Below are 8520 nucleotides of genomic sequence, written 5' to 3' on the forward strand. Positions count from 1 at the left end.
AAAAAGGTAGATTTGAGGACTATCTTAAAGGAGGAAAGTGAGAAAATTACTCCAGAGTTTAAGGCTTGGGCAGGGTCACCAATGGCACAGTGACTCAAATTTAAGATGCTTAAGAGAGAATTAGCAATGTGCAGACATCCTGGAGGGTCATGGCATTGATGATTAAAAATAAGAAGCAGCAAGGCCATGGAACATTTGAAAAGAAAAATTTGTGCCTTTCTTTAAGAAGAGGTGTAAGGAAAAGCCCAGGAACCGTACACCTGAGAAGCTGACTTCAGTGATGGGTCAGTTGTTGGAAGTGATTCTGAAAGATTGGATTGCAGAGGCAATGAATGATTAGGTATGGTTTTGTGCAAGGAAAATTGTGTGTCACAAATTTGATTGAGTTCTTTTAGGCAGTAACCAAGAGAATTGATGAGGGCAGAGCAGGAGATATTGTTTACTTGGAATTTAGTAAATCCTTTGACAAGGCTCCACATGGCAGACAAATTCGTAAAGTTAGATCACATGAGATTCAGTGTGAGCTTACCAATTGGATACAAAATTAGCTTAACGGCAGGTGACAGAGAATGACGGTGGAAGATTATTTTTTGGACTGCAGGCCTGTGACCAGCAGTGTTCCAAGGAATCGGTGCTGGTTCACTTTAGCTTGTCATTTATATAAATTATTTAGATGAGAATATATAAGGCATGGTTAGTAAGTTTGCAGATGACACTACGATTGGTGATATAGTGCACAGCGAAGAAGGTTATTTAGGATTACAAAGGGATCTTGATCAGTTGGATTATAGGCTGAGAAATGGCAGATGGAGTTTAATTTGGATAAATGTGAGCAATTGGATTTTGGAAAAACAAATAAGGGCAGGAATTCGACATTGAAAAATGGGGACTTGGATAATGTTATAGAACAGAGACACCTCAGGGTTCACATATGGATAGAGTGGTTAAGAAGGCATTTAACATGGTGGCCTTCATTGCTCAGAAATTTGAGTATTGGAGTTGTGATGTTATTTTCAGGTTGTACACGATGTTGGTGAGGCCTCTTCCGAAGTACTGTGTCCAGTTGTGGCCACCATGTGATAGGAAGGATATTATTAAGCTCGAGAGGGTTCAGAATAGTTTTATCAGTATAGAGTCATCGAGATATACAGCATGGAAACAGACCCTTCGATCCAACTCATCCATGTTGACCAGATATGCGAAATAAATCGAGCCCCATTTGCCAGCATTTGGCCCATATCCCCCCAAATCCTTCCCATGCAAAAACCCATCCAGATGCCTTTTAAATGTTGTAATTGCACCTGCCTCCACCACTCTGGCACCTCATTCCATATATGCATGATCCTCCGTGTGAAAATTTTGCCCCTTAGGTCCCTTTTAAATCTTTCCCATCTCAACTTAACCCTATGCCCTGTAATGTGGATTCCCCCATCCCAGCAAAAAGAACTTGTCTATTTGGCCTATCCATGACCCTCATGATTTTATAAACCTCGAAAAGGTCACTCTCAGCCTCAGATGCTCCAGGGAAAATAGCCCCAGTCTATTCAGTTTCTTCCGATAGCTCAAACCCTCCAACTCTGACTACATCCTTGTAAATCTTTTCTGAAATCTTTCAAGTTTCACAACATCTTTCCAATAGTGGGGAGACCAGAATTGCACACAGTATTCCAACAGTAGCCTAACCAATATCCTCCCAACTCCTATACTTAATGCACTCAAGCAAGCATACTAAATGCCTTCTTCACTATCCTATCTACCAGTGACTCACTTTCAAGGAACTATGAACCTGCACTCCAAGATCTCTTTTTTCAGTAACACTTCCTAGGACATCACCATTAAGTGTATAAGCCCTGCCCTGATGTGCCTTTCCAAAATGCAGCACCTCACATTTATCTAAATTAAACTCCACCTGCCACTCCTTGGCCCATTGGCCCATCTGATCAAGATCCTGCTGTACTCTGAGGTAACCTTCTTCGCTGTGCACTATAGCTCCAATTTTGGTGTCATTTGCAAACTTACTAACCATACATCCTATGTTCACTTCCAAATCATTTATCTAAAGTGAACCCAGCACCCATTCCTGTGGCACACTACTGGTCACAGGCCTCCAGTCTGAAAAGCAAGCCTCAATTACCACCCTCTGTCTTCTACCTTCAAGCCAGTTCCGCATCCAAATAGCTAGTACTCCCTGTATTCCGTGTGATCTACCCTTGCTAACCAGTCTACCACGAGGAACTTTGTCGAATGTTGTTTCTCGGAGTGGTGGGTTTGAGCGAGATGGAATGGCTGGATAGGCTGGGACATTTTTCACTGGAACCTAGGAGGTAGTCGGGTGACATTATAGAGGTTAATAAAATCATGAGGAGTATAGATAAGGTGAATGGCAGGTGTCTTTTCCCTTGAATGGGGGATTTCAAGACTAGAGGCCATATTTTCAGGTCTCAGAGTCATACAGCACGGAAACAGACCCTTCAGCCCAACCAGTCCATGCCGAATATAATACTAAACTAAACTAGTCCCACCTGCCAGCTTCTGGCCCATATCCCTCCAAATCTTTCCTATTCATGTATCTATCCAAAAGTCTTTTAAACATTGTAATTTTACCCGCATCCACCACTTCCTCAGGAAATTCATTCCACATGCGAACTACCCTCTTGTAAAAAAATTGCTTCTGCTGTCTTTTTTAAATCTCTCTCCTCTCACCTGAAAAATGTGCCCCCTAATCTTGAAATTCCTCAAATAGGGAAAGACAACGACTATCAACTCTATTGATACCTCTCATTATTTTATAAACTTCTCTCAGGTTGCTTCTCAACCTCCTATGCTCCACTGAAAAAAATTCCAGCCTATCCAGCCTTTCTTTATACATCAAACTTTTCATACTGGTAACATCTGGTAAATCTCTTCAGAACCCTCTCCAGCTTAATAATATCCTTCCTGTAACTAGGTGACCAGAACTAGATACAGAATTCCAGAAGAGGCCTCACCAATGTCCTGTACAATTTCAACATAAGTTTCCAACTTCTGTACTCAAAGGACTGAGCAATGAAGGCAAGTGTGCCAAACGTCTTTTTAACCACCCTGTCTATACGTGATGCAAACTTTAAAGAATTATGTACCTGTATCCCTATGTCCCTCTGTTCTACAACACCACCCATGACCCTACCGTTAATTGTATGAGCCCTACCCTTGTTTGTTGTACCAAAATACAATACCTTTTATTTATCCAGATTGAACTCCATCTGCCATTTTTCAGTCCATTGACCCATTTGATCAAGATCCCTCTGTAATCTTACAAAACCTTCCTCGCTGTCTGCTGTGCCACCAATTTTGATGTTGTCCACAAACTTACTAATTGTGCCTTCTGTATTTTCATCCAAACCACATACGTAAGTGACAAACAAGCAAGGACCCAGGATTGATCGCTGTGGAACACCGCTGGTCACAGGCCCCCAGTCCGAAAAGCAACTCTCCAACATTACACTCGGTTTCCTGTATTTAGGCCAATTATGTATCCAATTGGCAAGCTCACCCTCAATCCCATGTGACCTAACTTTGCTAATTAGTCCACCATATGGAACCTTATCAAAGGCTTTACTAAAATCCAAATAAACAATGTCTACTGCTCTGCCATCAACCACCTCTGTGGTAACTTCCTCAAAAAAACTCAATCTTTTTGTGAGACACAATTTTCCTCACACAAAACCATGCTGAATAGCCCTAATCAATTTTTGCCCCTTTAAACGTCCATAAATCCTATCTTTCATAATCACCTCCAACAACTTACCCACAACCAAAGTCAGACTCACCAGGTCTATTGCTCCTCGTTTTCTACTCACAATCTTTCTAAACAAAGGTACAACATTAGCCACCCTCCAGTCATCGGGCACGTCTCCCATAGATATAGATGATACAAATATTTCTGCAAGGGGTCTTGTAATTTCCTCCCTTACTTCCCACAACCTTCTTGGATACATTAGACCAGGTCCTGGAGATTTATCCACCTATGTATTCTGCAAGACCTCCTGAACTTCCTCTTCTGTAATGTAAACTGTTTTTCAAACATCAAAGTTTATTTCTCAACGTTCTCTAGACTCCATTTCTTTCTCCACAGTAAAAAGTGACACAAAATATTCATTTAATATGTCTCCCATCTCCTGGGGTTCAACATAAAGACAACCTTCTCCTTGACATTTAAGAGCCCATTACCCTCTTGCTCTTCATATATTTGTAGAATCTCTTTGGATTATCTTTAACCTTATCTGCCAATACTATCTCATAGCCCCTCTTTGCCTTCCTGATTTCTCTCTTAAGTATGCCCTTTCACACTTTATATTGATTAAGAGATTCAATTGAGCCAAATTGTCTATATCTAAAACAAGATTCTCTTTTATTCTTGATTAGACCCTCAATATCTTTACTCATACATTGCTCCTTAATCTTATCTTAAGCCTTATCCTTCACTCCAACAGGAACAAACTGCCTCTGAACTCTTGTCATCGCAGTCTTGAATGCCTCCCAATTGTCTGATGTCCTTCTAAATGTGAAGTCTACTCCAATCAACTTTTGAAAGTTCCTGTGTCATAGCACGAAAATTTTTGCCTTGGCCTTACTCCAATTAAAAACTGGAACTTTTATGGATGGCTTATCCTTCTCCATAACCATTTTGAAAGTAATAGAAACATGATCGCTAGGCCCACTTTTACTTCAGTTACTTGCCCTGAAATATTGCCCAAAAGAAAATTTAGTTTTGCTCCTTCTCTCGTAGGAACATCCACATATTGATCAAGGAAATTTTCTTAAACAGATTTCACATATTCTTCACCATTCAAACCTTTAACACTATGGTAGCCTGAGAAAATGTGTGGAAAACTAAAATCCCCCATCAGTACAACGTTCGTATGCTTGCATGTATTTGAGATCTTCCTACATATTTGTTTCTCAATTTCTCTCTTACCTGGGGCCTGTGGTACAACGCCATCAAAGTGATCTTTCCTTTATTATTTGTACTTTCTACCCATGTATTTTCACGGGACTACACAGTTCCACAGGATGCTAACTGAGACAAACATCAACTGTGGCTGGAAGACCATCAACTCAGTGGAAGATGCTCTTTGGTCTGCCCGAACCTTGCTGGTCTTCCAGAACAAGGCACTGATTGAGTGTTGCAGACTGGCACATTCCAGGGTACAAGGTTCTGAGGGACGCAGTACAGCTTGGGGCAGCCACCAGTAAAGAGCAGTGGGGAAAGACCACTCTCTGAGGTCTTCCTGCTGAAGGTAAATGGGGCCCATTCAGTTATCAGACCCAGTGTCTCAAATATGTGTAAATGTTGGTATTGTATAAATGAGAGTTCGATAGAGTCAAAGTCCAATGTTTTGTTTTGTTTATATGATATGCAGCTGTACAGAACTGATCTGCATTTGTAACAATGTGTATATGTACAAAGGTTTAAAATAAATAAATAAAGCATATTTCAGAAAGAAAAAAATTCTGGGAGCAGTCAGCTAAGTCAGGAAGGGCCCCCACGGTGGTAATTAGTTAGACTAGTAAGTAGGGTTAGATCAAATGAAATCCAGGGAGAAGTTGCCAATTGGACACAAAATTAGTTTGACAGTAGGATACAGGGTGTGGTGGTCGAGAGTTGCTTTTCAGATTGGAGACGTGTGACCGGAGGTGTGCTGCAGGGATTGGTACTGAGTCCAAAGTTATTCATCATTTATGAGAATGATTTCGATGAGAATGTAGGAATCATGGTGAGTGAGTTTGCAGAGGACGCAAATTAGTGGTTATAATTGACAGTGAAGATCAACTATGCCAAGGAATGGCAGATGGAGTTTAATTCAGATAAATGCGAATAATTGCACTTTGGTAAGGGAACCCAGGGCAAGGCTTACATAGTTAATCTGATTTGATTTGGTTTGTTGTCATGTGAAAAGCTTTGTTTGTGAGCAGTAGAGGAAGATCATAGTATGATTGGACATACAGAACATAGGGTGAAAAAAACTTGGTCAGAGTGAGGCATACAGGTCACACTGTACAGGGCATGTGCTAGGCAAGAACAACATTAAAAAGATCAACTTATTTGAACTCAGCGAGTCCATGCATCAGTCTAATAATGGCAGGGAAGAAACTGTTCCTCAACCTGCTGGTGCATGTGTTCAAGCTTCTGCATCTTCTGCCTGATGTAAAAGGTTGTAGGAGAGCATTACTGGGATGGGATGAGATTTTGATGATGTTGGCAGCCTTTCCGCAGCAACGAGAGGTAAATGGAGTCCATGGATGGGAGATTGGCTTCTGTGATGGTCTGGGCTGTGCGCACAACCTTCTGTAGTTTCTTATGGTCTTGGGCAGAGACAGACAGTATGCTTTCTATCGTGCATCTGCGTAAGTTGCTAAGCGTCCTTCTGGACATGTCAAATTTCCTCAGCCGCCGGAGGAAGAGGAGGTGATGGTAGGGCCCTGGGAAGTGTTATGGAACAGTGAGACCTCAGGGTGCACAGATATAGTTCCTTGAAAGTGGCATCACAGGTAGACAGGGTGGTGAAGAAGGCTTTTAGCACACCTGCCTTCATCAGTTACAGCATTGAGTGCAGGAGTTGCGATGTCACGTTACATCTGTACAAGATGTTGGTGAGGCCAGAATTGGAGCACTGCATACAATTCTGGTTACCCTTCCATAAGGAAGATGTTATTAACCTGGAAAGGGAGCAAAAAAGATTTATGAGGATGTTACAGAGAACTAAAGGCTTTGAGTTATGAGGAGAGATTGGGTAAGGTGAGACTTCTTTTCCTGGAGCTCAGGGGTGACCTTCAAGACATTTATAAAATCTTGAGGGTTATGGATAAGATGAATAGCCAAGGTCTTTTCCTTAGGCTAGGGGAGTCTAAAACTAGAGGACATAGGTTCAAGGTGAAAGTGACAAGATTTAAGGGGGACCAGAAGGGCAATTTTTTTCACACAGGGATGTTGCGTACATGAAATGAGCTGCCACAGGAAGTGGTAGAGATGGGTGCAATTAACATTTAAAAGATATTTGGACTGGTGCATGGATTGGACAGGTTTAGCGGAATATAGGCCAAACACAAGTAAATGGGACTTGTTCAGTTCAGAATAACCTGTTTGGCCTGGATGAGTTGGGCCGAAGGGCCTATTACTGTGCTGTATACCTCTATGAATCAGATTCTATGATTCTAAGTTGAGAAATTAGTTTGGGGATGACTGTTTCTGGGCCAATCCACATCTGACAAGTGGAAGTCTTTTAAAACCCAGTTGATCAGACTTCAAAACAAGCGTGCTCCTGTGAGGATGAAAGATAAGGATGACAAAATTCTGGAACCTTGGATGATGAGCAATGTTCTAATTTTAGTTAAAAAGAATATAATGTTTCAGAAAAAGCAATCAGACCAGGGCCTTGCAGTATGAAGAAATAGAAAAGAACTTCACAAAGAAATTAGAAGACCTGGAATGGGCCATGAAATGTCCTTGGCAAGTAGGATTAAGGACAGTCCAAGCTGTATTATAGGCATTTTACGAGCAAGAGTGAAACTTGGTGAAAGAGTAGCACTGCTCAAGGACAAAGGAGGGAATTTGTGTGGAATCAGAGGAAGTGGGTAAGGTCCTTAATGAGTATTTTGCAACAGTATTCACCAAGTAGAAAATCATGGATGAAGCTAAGTTTAGAGAGGGGTTGTTGATATTGTGGGGCATGTCCATATGAAGAAGGAGGTGGCGTTGGGTACCTGGAAAAATATTAAGTTAGATAAATTCTCAAGGCCTGATGAGATCTATTCCAGGAGATTGAGGGAAACAAGGGCTAGGGTTACAGATTGCTGAGACCTTTACAGAGCTCCTTGTGTCCACTTTAGCCACAGGTGTCAGCCCAGAAAACTGGAGAAACCATTGTTGTTCCTTTGTTCATGTTAATCTTCAGGGTCAATGCAGGGACTTCTGTTGTTTATAATGCATATAGATAATTCGGATGAAAATGTTAGTGGACTGATTTGTAAATTTTGCAGATGACATGAAAATTTGGATAATGGGGAAGCATACTAAAGGATTCAGCTGGATACAGGTCAGCTGGAAAGTTGCGCGGAGAAATTTCAGATGGAGTTTAATCCGGACAAGCATGAGGTGATGCATTTTGGGAGATGAAATGCAACAGGAAAGTACACTGTAAATGGCCGGATCTTAAGGACCATTGATTTACTGAGGAATCCAAGTCCAGGCATTGCAACATAAGGTGGTTAATAAGGCTTATGACATGCCTACCTTCATCAGTCAGGGGATTGAGTATAAAAATTGGCAAGTCACGCTACTACTGTGTTAGTCAGACCACATTTGGAGTACATGTGCTGTTCTGGTCGCTGCACAATCAGAAAGATGTGGAGGCTTTGGAAAGTGTGCAAAGGAATTGACCAGAATGTTGCATGGACTAGTGTACTGGCTATAATGGATTGGGTGGATGGAAATGTCAAACACTAAAGGGTGTAGGTTTAGGGTGAGGAAGGAAAGTGTTT

The sequence above is a fragment of the Rhincodon typus genome, chromosome 27, assembly GCF_021869965.1.
Source record: "Rhincodon typus isolate 14 chromosome 27, sRhiTyp1.1, whole genome shotgun sequence".
NCBI lineage: Eukaryota > Metazoa > Chordata > Chondrichthyes > Orectolobiformes > Rhincodontidae > Rhincodon > Rhincodon typus.